The 13853-nt window shown below is 45.0% G+C and overlaps 1 long non-coding RNA gene across 5 annotated transcripts in view; it reads left to right on the top strand.

Moving 5' to 3' along the window:
* The first annotated feature begins 2739 nt into the window (after window positions 1–2739).
* The window catches only part of LOC149365195 (uncharacterized), a 35228-nt gene continuing 24114 nt past the window's right edge, over window positions 2740–13853 (top strand). For 4 of the 5 annotated variants that reach the window (XR_016292802.1, XR_016292803.1, XR_016292801.1 and 1 more), the window contains exons 1-2: window positions 2740–3502; window positions 4225–4270. This is a non-coding gene — a long non-coding RNA (uncharacterized LOC149365195). The remainder of the gene's footprint in view (window positions 3503–4224; window positions 4271–13853) is intronic. The other variant, XR_016292800.1, reaches the window with a different exon arrangement.

Consider the following 13853-nt stretch of genomic DNA (forward strand, 5'->3'; position numbering starts at 1 on the left):
AAGCCAGTTTGACAGGCTGCGCCATCTGGCGAGCGGTGAGGCAACCGATGTCATGGCTTGGGCGGGAATGCACCTCGCGCAGTTTCTTCGAATGTGCGTGTCGTCTGCTCCTTGAAATTAACACCGCTCGCCAGATGGCGCAGTCTGTCACACAGGTTTCTTTGCTCGCCTGGACGAAAAGTTCTGCCGCAGCTGAATGCAGTTTTTCGCCGATTCCAGAAAATGCAGGCCAGTTTAGATGTTAAATTACTTATCGAAAGACGAACGCTACCATAAGCTACCTTGTAGTCGGCGTTTGAGCCCATATACTTCAGTAGTTTGCGCAGGAGAATTTTTTCTAACACGGACAGATAAATACGGAACAGGCGGTATAGAGGCCTCCGACTGCGTTATGACAAATAGATTGTCCCAACCAACGTTCATGGAACTAAACTCAGTTGCCAAACCGAGAGCGGTTTCGCGGCGCCGCCACCACTGGCTGCTTTGAGTGGCGCTGCAGTCGTACCAGGCTTCAGCCGGTCCGATCAGTTGCTGTACTGCGCGCATGTCGTAGAGTGCTTTCGCGACGCGATTGCTGCTGTGATCGTTGTCTTTGTGTTTCGTGAGCTTGCATGCAGAGTTTCAGGTAATGTATCTGCCATGCCGACGTGCTGTGCGCCGGGCTGCACGAGCGGTTACAGAAACAACACGACTGCGAGGCATTTTTTCGCGGATCTCCGTGCGGCATGGGATCGAGCCATTCCGTGTTGACAGAAAACTCTCCGACAAATCACGCGTGTGCGATCTTATTTCCATTTTGAAAGGAGCGTGGTTATATGAGTTTCTTCACCAAAGAAGCATATTAGACAATTCTTTAAGGTGGAGATCAGATCATCGCAAGGCTCATCGTAAGTTCACTTACCAGCTTATCTAAACGCGAATGCCTGGCAGACATTGGTGCAGTGTGTTTTAAACATAAATTAACAATAGCTTTAGAGCGCAAAGCCTCGCATTTATGGCACTCGAAAGCAGACCACAAGTACCTACGATTTCTGTGGTGCAGTTTTCCGAAATAAGCAGATTTTACGCACAGCGTTCACTTCGTGAATGACTCCGCGCGCTCTCACAACCCGAGCTGCGAAGGCAGTGAACTTCCTCGGGTTCCTGAGTCGTCAGTTTCTCTTTCCCTGCAACAGCGAGGATGCCTGACGCCAACTCCAGAAAAGCAATTTCAGTATTTTGAGTTTACCGCTCTCCGTGTATTGATCCTAGCGTGCGCTACCGTTCCAACAATATTTTTCGATCCTTCACGCAGTGCACTACAGGTGGACACAAATACAGAAATACTTTTACATTTTGTTCCCAACACATTTTGCGCACGCACCCCTCGACGAGGCTCCACTTACTCCTCTCGATTTTTGCTGCTTCCCCATTAATAACATGGGTGTACGTCTTCAGTATGTCTTCTTCGTGAAAATGAAGGTCGCACACCCGTGATTTTTCGGAGAGTTTTCTTACAACACGGGGCAATGGCTCGATTCCATGCCGCACGGAGATCCGCGTCACGAGGAGCCGCGAAAAAATTCCTCGCAGTCTTGTTTTTCTGTAGCCGCTCGTGCAGCCCGGCGCACAGCACGTCGGCATGGCAGATACAGCACCTGAAACTCTGCATACAAGCGCACGTAGCACAGAGACAACGATCACAGCAGCAATCGCGTCGCGAAAGCACTCTCCGACATGCGCGCACAGTAGCAGGATTCGCGTTTAGATAAGCTGTTCAGTGAACTTACGATGAGCCTTGCGATGATCTGATCTCCACCTTTAAAGTAGATGTCTAATATGCTACTTTGGTGAAGAAACTCTAATAACCACGCTCCTTTCAAAAATCATGACCACCCGCAGTTTCGGCCAACGGTGGCATTGGCTAGGCAGCGATGATCTATCACTCCAGTTGCTGCAGCAAAGATATGTGGCATACTCGCCGCACAGGGTTCAGAACTGACTGGTGTCTTTACGATAAACATCGGTAAGTGCGATATTTGGGACGCCAGTTGCTCAACATTCCTGAAGGCTGCATGCTACGACGCTGGGCGGCCGGGCCTGCGGCGTCTGCTAGCGGCGGCCAGCGGGAGCCTGTTTCGACGGCAGCGCCCCCTCGCGCTAAAATTTGCGAGCCGCTTCAGCCGCATGGAGAAGGCGGAGAGTTTGGCAACTTAGTTTAGTTCCATTAACGTTGGTCCCAACCATGGGCGCATTTGTTTTTCAGTCCCGGACTGTCCGGGACTACTTGCGGACTCGAGTCCGGTATTTGTTTTTCTCGGGCAGCCCGAAAGCTCCGCCCACCTGCTTGCATCGCCATAGCAACGCGTTCGTTTTTAGCCTATGGCAGTCCGCGGGCTGCTGAGAAGGCAGCAGACGATAGCTGCGCGCCGCGCTGGCAGCCATATTAAGTTAGACTCCGTGTGCATTTTGAGTGCTTTTCGTGTTCCTGGAGGTCGATATCATGCGTTAAACCTTCACATGAGCTCCGTAGCTCCTCTCTGAGCCATCGCAAGACTTTTTGTTCTTGCATCTTCGTTTATTTTCTTGAAATCCACCGCACACGGACGCGCGTTCGGAGCTGCGAGCGCGTATTGTTTGCTCGTGTCGTCAAGAGGTTCTTGTTCGCTTGTTTTGCCACATGCTGTCTGTACGCTTACCTGAAAGCATCGCAGGTGAACCACTCGTATACTGGAGCAGCTATAGAGCTTGTTGTCAACATTTTTGCGGAAGGTTTCGTCTATCCGCCTTTCCGCAACGAGTTGGGCTACTTTGTGCGAACTTCGCCGCAAGCAGTAGCGGCGAGCATACCTCCGAAGCTGAGTTCTGTAATGCACCTACGCTAAGCTGACAGTACAGTCTTTAAATCGACTCAGTATCATGATCGAGCGCACGGCGTTGCTTCGGCGTTGCTTCGGCGTCGTAGTGGCCGTGGCTTGCATCGTCTGCTAGCAGATGACAGCGTCCTTGTACGGTAACCGAGGGGGAGCCCGGCTCTGGCGCCGTGTTCGAAAGCAGCCTATGGCAAGTAGGTCATGTGACCATGACGCTTTTCCTGTCCGAGCGGAAGCCGAGACCTGCCAGCAAGTAGTCCGGGACTGGAAAAACAAATGCGGCCCATAACTCTATGGTCCCAACCGTCTGTCCCTTCGGAAACCGTTCTGCAACAACTATGAACACGCCAATGTTGCCTACGCCAACGCGCGCGCGGAGCAGTTGTTGCTACGACAACTCACGCAAGAAAATGCGACGCTGGCGGCATCCTGCCGCCTTCCGGTTTTCGTGCCTTTAGGATAACAAGTTGTCCAGCTTTTCGACAACGCAGGTAAATTTATTTAACGCCGGTGAGGCGGTGATTATCAGGAGCGACGATGTGTGCCGTTTGGGCAATCTTGGGGCGTATCGATGCCCACCAGTTCGGAAGCAACGATGTCTGCCGCTTGCGGTGACCATCACAGTGCTGTTTGGACAAGCTTAATTCAAGGTAAGTAATTTATTCGCTTTCATGCTTTTCGATGGCAGCTTGTCGTGCTTTTCGATAACGCAGGTAATCTATTTTAAGCCTGTGAGTAATTTTACACGCCATTTGAGAAACGATGTCTGCCGCTTGGGATAAGTTTAATGCAGGAAAATAAAACCATATTCATTTTATATTTCTCTCTTGAAGTGTAACAGTTTACTCTCACATTTATTTTTCCACTTGCTCAACATTGTACAGCAGTTGTTATAGTTGAGGAACTCGGACTTGAATAAGTAGCATTTTCCACCACGGTGACTGCATGAAATACATGACTAACTTTACGAACTTTGCGCATGATTTTACAAATGTGTAAAATTATGACTTTGTGGGCCGCATATAGATATGTTTTTTTTAGTGCTTCTTTTGTTGTGCATCTTGTCACCTCTGTCACAAAATCGTCTTTCATACAGTGAACAAATATATGGCCGAAATGAACTAAACATCTTGTTTTAAAAGGGGAGATTTGGTATAAAAAAATTGTGTAATTAGTTTGCGGTGCCCCATTAATCTCCTTCAAGGTAACACCCATTTGATCCAATGCTCTGCTGTGAAATTTGTTTTTCACTTTTTTGAACCAGTCCAGAAATTCTTGCGAGAAGTGGGGTCTTTCAGTGGCTGCACCTTTTTTTCTCTCTACCTCTTCCACGACCACAGAATAGTTTACCCTGTGGACTTTCTTCTTTCAGGGAACAGAAAGAAGTTGTGAAGAACAAGGTGATGTGAATGGTAGAGGTAAATATTCTAGGTAATGCTGTTTTTGGTTCACACACAGGCAGCTTTGTGTGCTGGTGTGTTGTCGGGGTGAAGCCACTATTGTCCACTTCCCACAACTTGGGCTATTTTCATCTTGTTCAGTCATGCAAATGTTTTAGAATCTTCTGGTATTTTCGAGTTTTTTTTTTTTTGATATGCTGAAGTTTGTCTGGCAAACGCTAATTATGGCTGAGAAATTTGAATTTAAAAATTTCCCCGCCCCATGAGTCACACTCATGATATCTGAACTGAGAAGGTCGGGTTACCGCTGTTTTGAAGTGAATGGCAGTGTTGCATAGCCTTTGCAATCCACACCCAAAAATTTGGTGCTTACGCACGCAGTTTACTTTCAAAATCAGCTGGTGATGACAACACCTGTAGTTCGACTTTTGGTGTTTTTCATCTTATTAGAGCTCAGTTTTTGGCGAGAGAAGTTCCTTTGTCATTAAAATATCATAGTCTGTCGAAAAGCAGGTCAACTTTAATTTATCCTCAGTGTCCTTTTAATTTTTGTCTGATTTATGGGGTTTAACGTCCCAAAGCGACTTAAGCTATGAGGGATGCTGTAATAGAGGGTTCCAGATAATATTGACTACCTGGGGTTCCTTTAAGTGCACTGACATCACACAGAACATGGGTCTGTAGCATTTCACCACCATCGAAATGCCACTGCCAAGATCCAACTGGCGTCTTTCGGGTCAGAAGCCGAGCAGCATAACCAATGAGCCATAGCGGCGGCTTCCCTTTTAAGATCAGTTGGTTGTCCAGTGATAACTGAAGCTTAAGTTGTGTGTAGTTATGCAGCTTTCTTTAAAATTACTTTAAAAAGTGCACTTTCTCTTTAAATAATTTACAGTTAACATGAAGTTCACGATTGCTATGCATTGAGAGAGCAATAAAACCTGCTCATAACTGCACGTTGCACAAAGATTGCTTTTAGATATCCAGTCTAAAGCTGTGTAAGTGAGGTTGTGTAATGATTAATAATAAGCTTGTCCATCTAAAAACAGATCTTTCGTATGTGCAATTTCATATTCCAGACAGCTGTGGTGTACAAAGTTTCTGAATGGCAAACACTGAAATATACACCTCATTAGTGTTGCACCCAGCTGCAGTGTATGTTGACTCGGGATCGAAATGTAGGTGCATGAAACTATATCTCAAGGGAATTTAGTGAGGAAATCACTTCAACTCCTCAACAATTAAAACGGTCATACACATAGTGTAACACTGGACAAATTTGCAAAGGCTCTTAGTCCGATTTTGAGCTCTGCTAGTTTTGCTAGCAATCCTACATATACGAAATTATATGCATTTAAAAAAAAAAGAAGAGGCCAGGCACGGTGTCAATGAGGTCATTAATTGCTTCATTCTCACTGCAGTGGCCGCTTGTGCGGCCAGCTTAGCTTTCTCCCACTGTTACAAATTGCAAACATGCTCCTGACAGAAGATGGCACATTTTGTAGGTGCCAATCTGAGTTGTGTCATATATTGCACAGGTAGTGTACCTTATTACATAGATAAGCTTCATGCAGTTACTATGATCTGAACTGCATGAAAATGTTGATGAATTATGAACAAGGTCCTAACATGGTTAAACAAGGATAAAGGGAGGTCGCAGTGAATGTCATACTGTCACTCACTTTTGGAAATGACACCTAGTTTTAGTTGCATGTTGTCTTCTCTGTAGTGAAGCACACAATATTAGAATACATGGATCACCACATGGTATTTAGCTACAACGGCTAAATAATTTGAAATTCAATTTATTTTCTTGTGCTGTTTTTGAACAGTTTAGACAGCCAGACAATCACTATGACATCAAAGGTCAATATAGGTCACTGCTTCTTCATTTGTAGTCACTATCGCTCTTGAGACAGGCTGGTTTTAGCATTGCACTTAATGGAAACAAAGAAGGAGCAATTATATTGCAGTTTTTTTTTATGCCGCATGTGGCATACCTCTGATGTCACAACCATCCCATCTCCTGGCCACTGGAACCAAAAGAGCACCAAGATGAAATTCGATTGTAAATTATTTAGCAGTCCTGGCATACACGGGGTGATCCATATATACTATAATATCTTAAGGCATCGTTTCAAAGAAGAAAACACGCAAGAAAATATTTAGTGGCTATGTATTCCTTTTAAAAAAAACTGCATGAAAAAGCAAGGAGGAAGGAAGGAGGAGAAATGAGAACTACACACACCATTTGAAGGGCAAGGAAGAGAGGAAGCAAGTGTGTTCTGTGCATTACCTGCATTACATTTCCCACAACGTCAAGAAAGTTGCAGGCATTTAACGAGTAAGCCTGTTTTTGATGCCATTTATGCAAGGAGGTCCAATTTTTGTGAACTTTGGCAATACATTTTGCTGCATGAATGTTCTGACTTGTCAAGCTTAGAGTGGTGTTTCTATGTCGTTTTTGAACCATAACTGCTTCATGGTGCTTTTCCAAATACACATACTGACTATAAATATGAGAAAAAAGTGAAGATGGTACAAAGACAACAACGGCATTCTTGAAAGAACAAAAATGAACAAAGATACTGTACCATTTTCCCTGTGGTCTCAGGCCCACCTATTGATTTTTCGAGCTACAACAGCATCTTTGGAGTGAAGATTCATCTAGGACCACTGTTTATTTCCACAAATGAGACCGCTGCCACTGGTAACAGTGAATTGCAAAAGTCACAAAGGAATGATTTCAAAGCATATTAGGAAAAATGAATCTGTTACAAGAAAAAACGCACTGACATCAGTGGCAAATACGTTGAAAATATTTGCATGAATACACTCTTTTGGTACAACCCTTGTCTTTCGTTCCATCAGCTAAAGGCCAAAAATTTTAGACCTCTTCTCGTAAGCTTGCTGAGGTGTACCCAAGGTTGACCAAAAGATTAATAGCTGAAAGAGTTAAAAAAAAAGACATCAGCAAACACAATATGCCTCATGGCCATCAACGAGGACCTGTATTCCAACTTGTGGCTCATTCAAAAGCATCCCATTCAGCAATACATGCTGGGGGGGCTAGTTGGTGCATGGTTTTGAAAACAGACGTGCAAAAGAGACAATGCAGGAGGAAGACAGACGAAACAAGTGCAACTGTTTATTCACCTAGGGAGCAAGTGAATATATAGGCAAAACCAGAGAGGGACCCACACATGCGCACAAGTAGAAACAGAAAGATAACAAATGGCTCAAGGAAGAACATGTCTCAGCACATATCTAAAAAGACACCTTTTTTGTAAATTGTAAGAGGGCGTGCTTACATAATCATTTCCGCCTTTGTTGATGTGGAACGCTTTTATAAGTTCATGGGCTGTGGTGTCTTTGCCCCTGCGTAGAATTTTTGTTTCCTTCAGCTTCACCTGAAATTTTTTCTCTTTTTCCCCGCAGGCTTTACAATTACGTGGTAAGAGAGTACCCGTGCCTTTCTTTAACGCGCGATTATGGTCAGCAAGGCAATCATTAATTAATACATCAGCCCGTTTGGCCAATGTAAGATTTCCCACACATTGGCGGGATCTGATAAACTATGCCCACTGCACATTTTACAAGCAGCATCACATACTTTTTCTGGCATTCTGCTTTTTTCAGTTTGTTGGGATCCATTTTTCCACACAAGGAGAACAGCTTCTTGCGGGTGGAAAAAACTACAGGAACATTAAACTTTCTCTCAACATGTTTCAGATTGTGTGCCATCTTATGAATATAAGCAATTATCACAAGTTTCTGTTTGGTAACATCGTTTTTTGCACTGTTATTGCACTTACTTTTTCACCTTTTTCAGTAATGCTTCGGCAACTGAGCTTATCAGCAAAGTAGGATAGCCAGCTTGCTGAAGCCTGCTCTTGCCTTTTATTCACTCGCTTAAGGGGATAAACAGTTGCAAAGTTGCACGTGTTTCGCCTGTCTTTCTCCTGTGTTGTCTGTTTTGCGCATCATCTTTTTTCAAAATTCCATTCGGTGACAACTGATTGGCCCAAATGGCGGAAGTGAATGCACATCTGCTTCTGGCATTTTGGCCAATCAGGTATCGCTGAAAGGGACGTTTTCAAAGGGGACACACATTGGAATGCAGGCCGAGATTCGCCTACCATGTGGGAGTATGCCCATTTGGCAATGCACTGTAGTAAGTGCAAGAAGCATGGCTGCTGCCCTGTCCTTGAAAACACAGTGTTCTTTGCAAAGGCAAGAGGTAACACTGAAAGGAAGGTAACTGAGGCTTTCATATTGCCAAGAATGCCGACAAAAGTATATGAGCACGCCGTCTATCTTCTGCATGATTATCATCATCAGCCTGACTGTGCGTAATGCAAGGCAAAGGCCTCTCCCATGTCTCTCCAATTAACAGTGTCCCTCGTCAGCTGCGGCTTCCTTATCCCCGTAAACTTCTTAATCTCATTTGCCCACCTAACTTTGCGCCGCCTCCTGCTATGCTTGCCTTCTCTTGGGATCCACTCCGTTACCATTAAGGACCAGCGGTTATGTCGCCTTCACATTACATGCCCTGCCCAAGCCCATTCCTTCCTCTTGATTTCGACTAAGATGTCATTAACTCACATTTGTTCCCTCACCCACTCCGCCCGCCTCCATTACACCTATCATTTTCCTTTCCATAGCTCGCTGCGTTGTCCTTAACTTAAAGGGCCACGGACCACCCCAGCTCAGCAGACACTCTCTACCTCTCTTTCAGCGAGCCTCCTCTCCTTCCACTCCCTCCTCGAAATTTTTCTCTCCCGCTCCTCGTCGAGTAGGCTCGGCAAGGCAAAATCACCCCTTCCTTCTCCGGTGTAAGCCGGAGGCGTGGTGTCTGTGGAGTGCGTCACAGGGCGACGTCATGGCCCCGCCTTCAATAGAATTCTTTTCTTGGTTTTTGCATTTTCTCCGCACACTGAACGATCGAGAGGCGCGATCGGCTCGACCACCTAGACTTGTTAGCGAGCGCATCCTTTCATACATCTGTTTGTCATTCCCAGTTAACGAGCCACCTTTTCATTTTCTTTTAGGCCTCCCCACCGTTTCACGAGCGGAGGGGCGGAAGTCGGTTGTGTTCGAAACACACGGCGAAGCGCGGACCCGGCAACCGCCCGTTTGCTTTTCTCCATGCGTGTTTGTGTTCTGTGTGTTTGTGTCTTTTCTCCGCTCCAAAGCATATGTCATTCATTGGAGTCAAGGCGTACGCAAGATGCACGAAAGATAAGCGGTATGTGTGCGGAGCGGTAAAGTGGGCGAGCGAGGGAAAGGCTCTGCTGCACTACTAATTAAAACCTTGTTTTGGGGGGCTCGCATAGAAGAAAAGAAACTGAGAAGGGAGCGCGCACGCAGAGCGTCTCGTGACGGGATCACGGCGGGAAGGGGGGGGGGGGGGGGGGGGGGGCGAGCCAACTCCCTCAGTTTTACTGTTTTTTTACTTTTTATGGCTAGGGTTCAAGGCTGTCGCCGCACGCTCCCTCCGCAGTTTTTTTTTTTTTTTTGTTCCTTCATGCGGGTTTGTAGGCATGAGCCAGAACAGAAGGCGCTGCGGAAAGCGTTGTGCAGACGACGCGACGCCAAGGCTACGCCCAACCTTCTCCCGTCAGTCAGAACGATGCACCAATGGAGTGCCTTTAGCGAAAGTAGCCCCCCCTGACGTCAGCGGGGTGCAGAGTAGTGGGCCGGGCCCGTTTTTGAAGGAAGGAAAGAACGAACGGGCTTTGATTTGAATTTTCGCAGCTTTTCGGGGCGCGCATGGCTCTAGTATTTTGCAGAGGTTATCTTCGATGCCTCATCTATGCAGTGGGCTTGTTTTTCAAAAATGTCCGGACCCTGGTCAGTGGCCCTTTAAGCTGAACCCTCTTTGTTAGCCTCCACGTTTCTGCCCCATAGGTGAGTAACGGCAAGATACAGCTGTTGTATACTTTTCTCTTGAGGGATATTGGTAAACTGCCATTCATTATCTGAGAGAACCTGTCATATGTGCTCCACCCCAATCTTTTCCTTCTAGTTATTTCCCTGCCATAATACAGATCAGTGGTCACTACAGCCCTAAGTAGACATATTGCCCTACCAATTCTAGCATCTGCTACCAACTGCGAACTGCTGTTCCCTTGCGAGACAGTTCAACATTACTTTGGTTTTCTGCGTGTTATCTTTTAGGTAAGTCAGTGATGATGATGTGCAATTCATCTCTTGAGTGACTTAGCAAGGCAATATCATCAGTGAATCGCAGATCATTAAGTCATTCTCCATTGACTCTTATCCCCAACTGCTCCCAATCCAGTCCTCTGAATGCCTCCTTTAAAGAGGCGACGCCAGCCTGAGCACTTCGAATGCCACCTTGACGTCGGCTACCTAGATGCCCCTGACTGGACCCATGCAACGCTTCATCAGCACCGAACCATGAGCACGAACGCCGAACGCTAGTTGCTGACTGGGTGTTCCCGGGTCGTGTGTATTGGTAGTCTTTGTGTTTTGTATTAGTTTTGTGTGCTAGTGTTTGTGTCATGTAGGGTGTATTAAATGTGCGTCTGTGGGGGTACACCTTTCACCTAGTCCATTCTTTCGGCGCGAGTGTTCTCGGGGGATCCGTGACATTGTAGCGATGTTGAAGCAAATCCTGGCCCGACTGAAAAACAAATGCTATTGGAATTGCTAGAAGGCCAGAGCAAGATTAATTTGACAATGTAGGGCTTGCAGGCATCTGAAAACATAATTGAGAACAAACTTTCCAATTTAACTGAGCATTCGTAATTGATGGTATTGAGAAACTGCTGTAGAGCCTAAATGTCTTAGCCACGAAGGTAAAAGACATAGAATCGGCAATATTGGAACTTCGGGAGCGGCTCAGTACAGTTAGGAACCAGATAGACTGTATAGGAAACAGAGGCAGCAGAAATAACCTGATCATTTACAGTATAAAAGAGCTAAGCGAGAAGACTAGTGACGACCTGGAAAAGGAAGTAATTGATGGTGTTTTTATGGAAAGACTAGGGTTAACAGTGAGCGGTGTCAAAAGATGCCTCAGGATGAGTTAAAAGGAAACAAACAAGACGCAACCACTCATTTTGAAACTCTTCGACTTGCGTGAAAAAATGTCAATATTACGATCATGCCATTAACTCAAACGTGGCCAAATCCTGTTCTGGTGAGGGAGTGCGTTGTCGGTTCTGGTCACCGGTTACGCAATTCTCCACCGGGTTAAAACAAAAAAACATGTCGATCGAATTGCACAACCAGGCCTGGTTGTGCAATTCGATCGACATGTTTTTTTGTTTTAACCCGGTGGAGAATTGCGCAACACCGAAATTTGAACCCGGTCATCTTGCACGTGAGGCAGATGCTCTACTGCTATGCTATCTCTGCCTTCATTCACTGTATCTTTAAAATGCACGGTATAGTAAATATATGTTTTTGATACGGATACTCTGATTCTTTCATTTTTGGCAAGCGATACCTAATACGGATACATAAAATAGTATAGAAGATACTTTAGTAAAACGAGCTTCTGGGCAAGTTGGTTACTTTGCTTCCACATCACTGCAGCGTAAAGAAGACGAGCACAAAGGAAGAAAACACTTACGACACGGACAAACGCTGCACTCACAACTGATTTTATTTCGCCAGCAATGGGAAATATAAAGATTCCGCCGCTAATGCGCGCGCAGGTAAGTACACATGCCATGAATAACAAAGATACATTATACATCAGATACATCTTATCGTGTGGCAGAGAAAAGATCACATTCCGATTTGTACAAATGAATAGAGGTATCGCTTACACAAAAATCACCCTTTTTCTTTATATGGTACGCTTCTAGTAGTTCACGTGCAGTTTGATCTTTGCTTTTTCCTAGAATCTTTGCACCGTCAAAATGAGGCGAACAATCCTGGCAAGACCTGCAATGTTTTACTAAGTTAACATCTTCATCGTTCTCAAAATTCCTTTCATGCTCCCTCAATCGATCATTGACACATCTGCCAGACTGGCCGACATAGGCTTTTCCGCATGACAGTGGAATTTCATATACCACTCCTGACTGGCACTGTACATGGGGCTTGGTATGCTTTTTCCCGCATCCAGATTTTGTAGCCTCCTTACCGGAGATACGAGGGCACAGTTGGCCAAGCTTTTTCGGAGCCGAAAAAACGAGTGGCACCCCAAACCTATTCGCTACTTTTTTCAAGTTATGCGAGACTGCGTGCAGGTAGGGGGCAACTTCCGGTGGAGAATGTGATCTTTTCTCTGCCACACGATAAGATGTATCTGATGTATAATGTATCTTTGTTATTCATGGCATTAGCGCGCATTAGCGGCGGAATCTTTATATTTCCCATTGCTGGCGAAATAAAATCAGTTGTGAGTGCAGCGTTTGTCCGTGTCGTAAGTGTTTTCTTCCTTTGTGCTCGTCTTCTTTACGCTGCAGTGATGTGGAAGTATAGAAGATACATGTATCTTCAATACTGCCCATGCCTGTTGCTAGATGAAATGATGGTGATGCTATGCCATGAAACTATGGGTGAGCAAACGTTTAAAAAATTGTTATAGCGAATCATCATGTTATTCAATACTCTGAACGCCTTCAATAGTACACATTCAAAATTATGTGAAATGGTTCGAATATGCTCATTTGTTCTCAAATAGTTTCTGTATAATGGGCATGAAGCTTGAATCAGGCACACCATAGTTTTCTTTGATGACTGTTTTAAAAACAGCGTTCACTACAACACCACACAGCATTCTGCTGGTACTGGTCTGCATGAGAGAGAGAATTCAGTTTCTTGACAGCATCCATTTGTGTGGTGGGGTTCACAATGCTCACTCATGGCCACCAAGATTGGGCGACGCAACAGTGTTCTGGCAGGATCTCTGAGGCCATACTTATAGGTATTTCTTGCCTCTCATGTGTTTATCGATGCAGGGCGTTGGTTTATTTGCTATTGCAATCAATAGTAAGTAGTTTCATTAAACATGGTAAATGGAAGGAAAAAGATTTTTGCTCGCCCTGGCATCTGCTATCGCTGCTGGAAGCGCCTGAGCTGGGGCAGCTGAAATAAAGGATAGCAGGCAGTGTGTAGAAGGGAATTGAAAGAGGTGAGGGGAAAGTAGAAAGGACAGGGGGAGAGGTACACTGGCAACTAATCTATTTACATATTAACATAATAACATATATACAAGTCGCACGCGCATGAAGGTCTTGCAGAGCATAGTGCAATCAATAGCAAATGTAATTTTTTCTATACATTGGACATGATAGTCAGAGTTTATATTCTTAGTGCTGCATAGCCCCTAGCTGAGGTCACCACTTCTGTTTTTTGACAGCTGTAGCTAAAAATTGATAAATTATAGCATAGCAGCGTGCTACAATGCCACCACTTTCGCTTCACTGTTTTACATAATACTTGTTTCATACAAATATTCGCTCAAGTGGTGAAACAGTGAATATTTGTAAAGTTATTCTATTCATATTCTATCCACTTTCCAGCTTTACTTCCGTATTTGATTCGGTTTTGAAAAATTGCTAACGCACACCCTTACATATAAAGCAGCTAGCAGTATTTTTTGTTTGGCAGTCTTTCA

Source organism: Amblyomma mixtum, chromosome 1 (assembly GCF_055824585.1).
Source record: "Amblyomma mixtum isolate Tamu chromosome 1, ASM5582458v1, whole genome shotgun sequence".
NCBI classification, from domain to species: Eukaryota; Metazoa; Arthropoda; class Arachnida; order Ixodida; family Ixodidae; genus Amblyomma; species Amblyomma mixtum.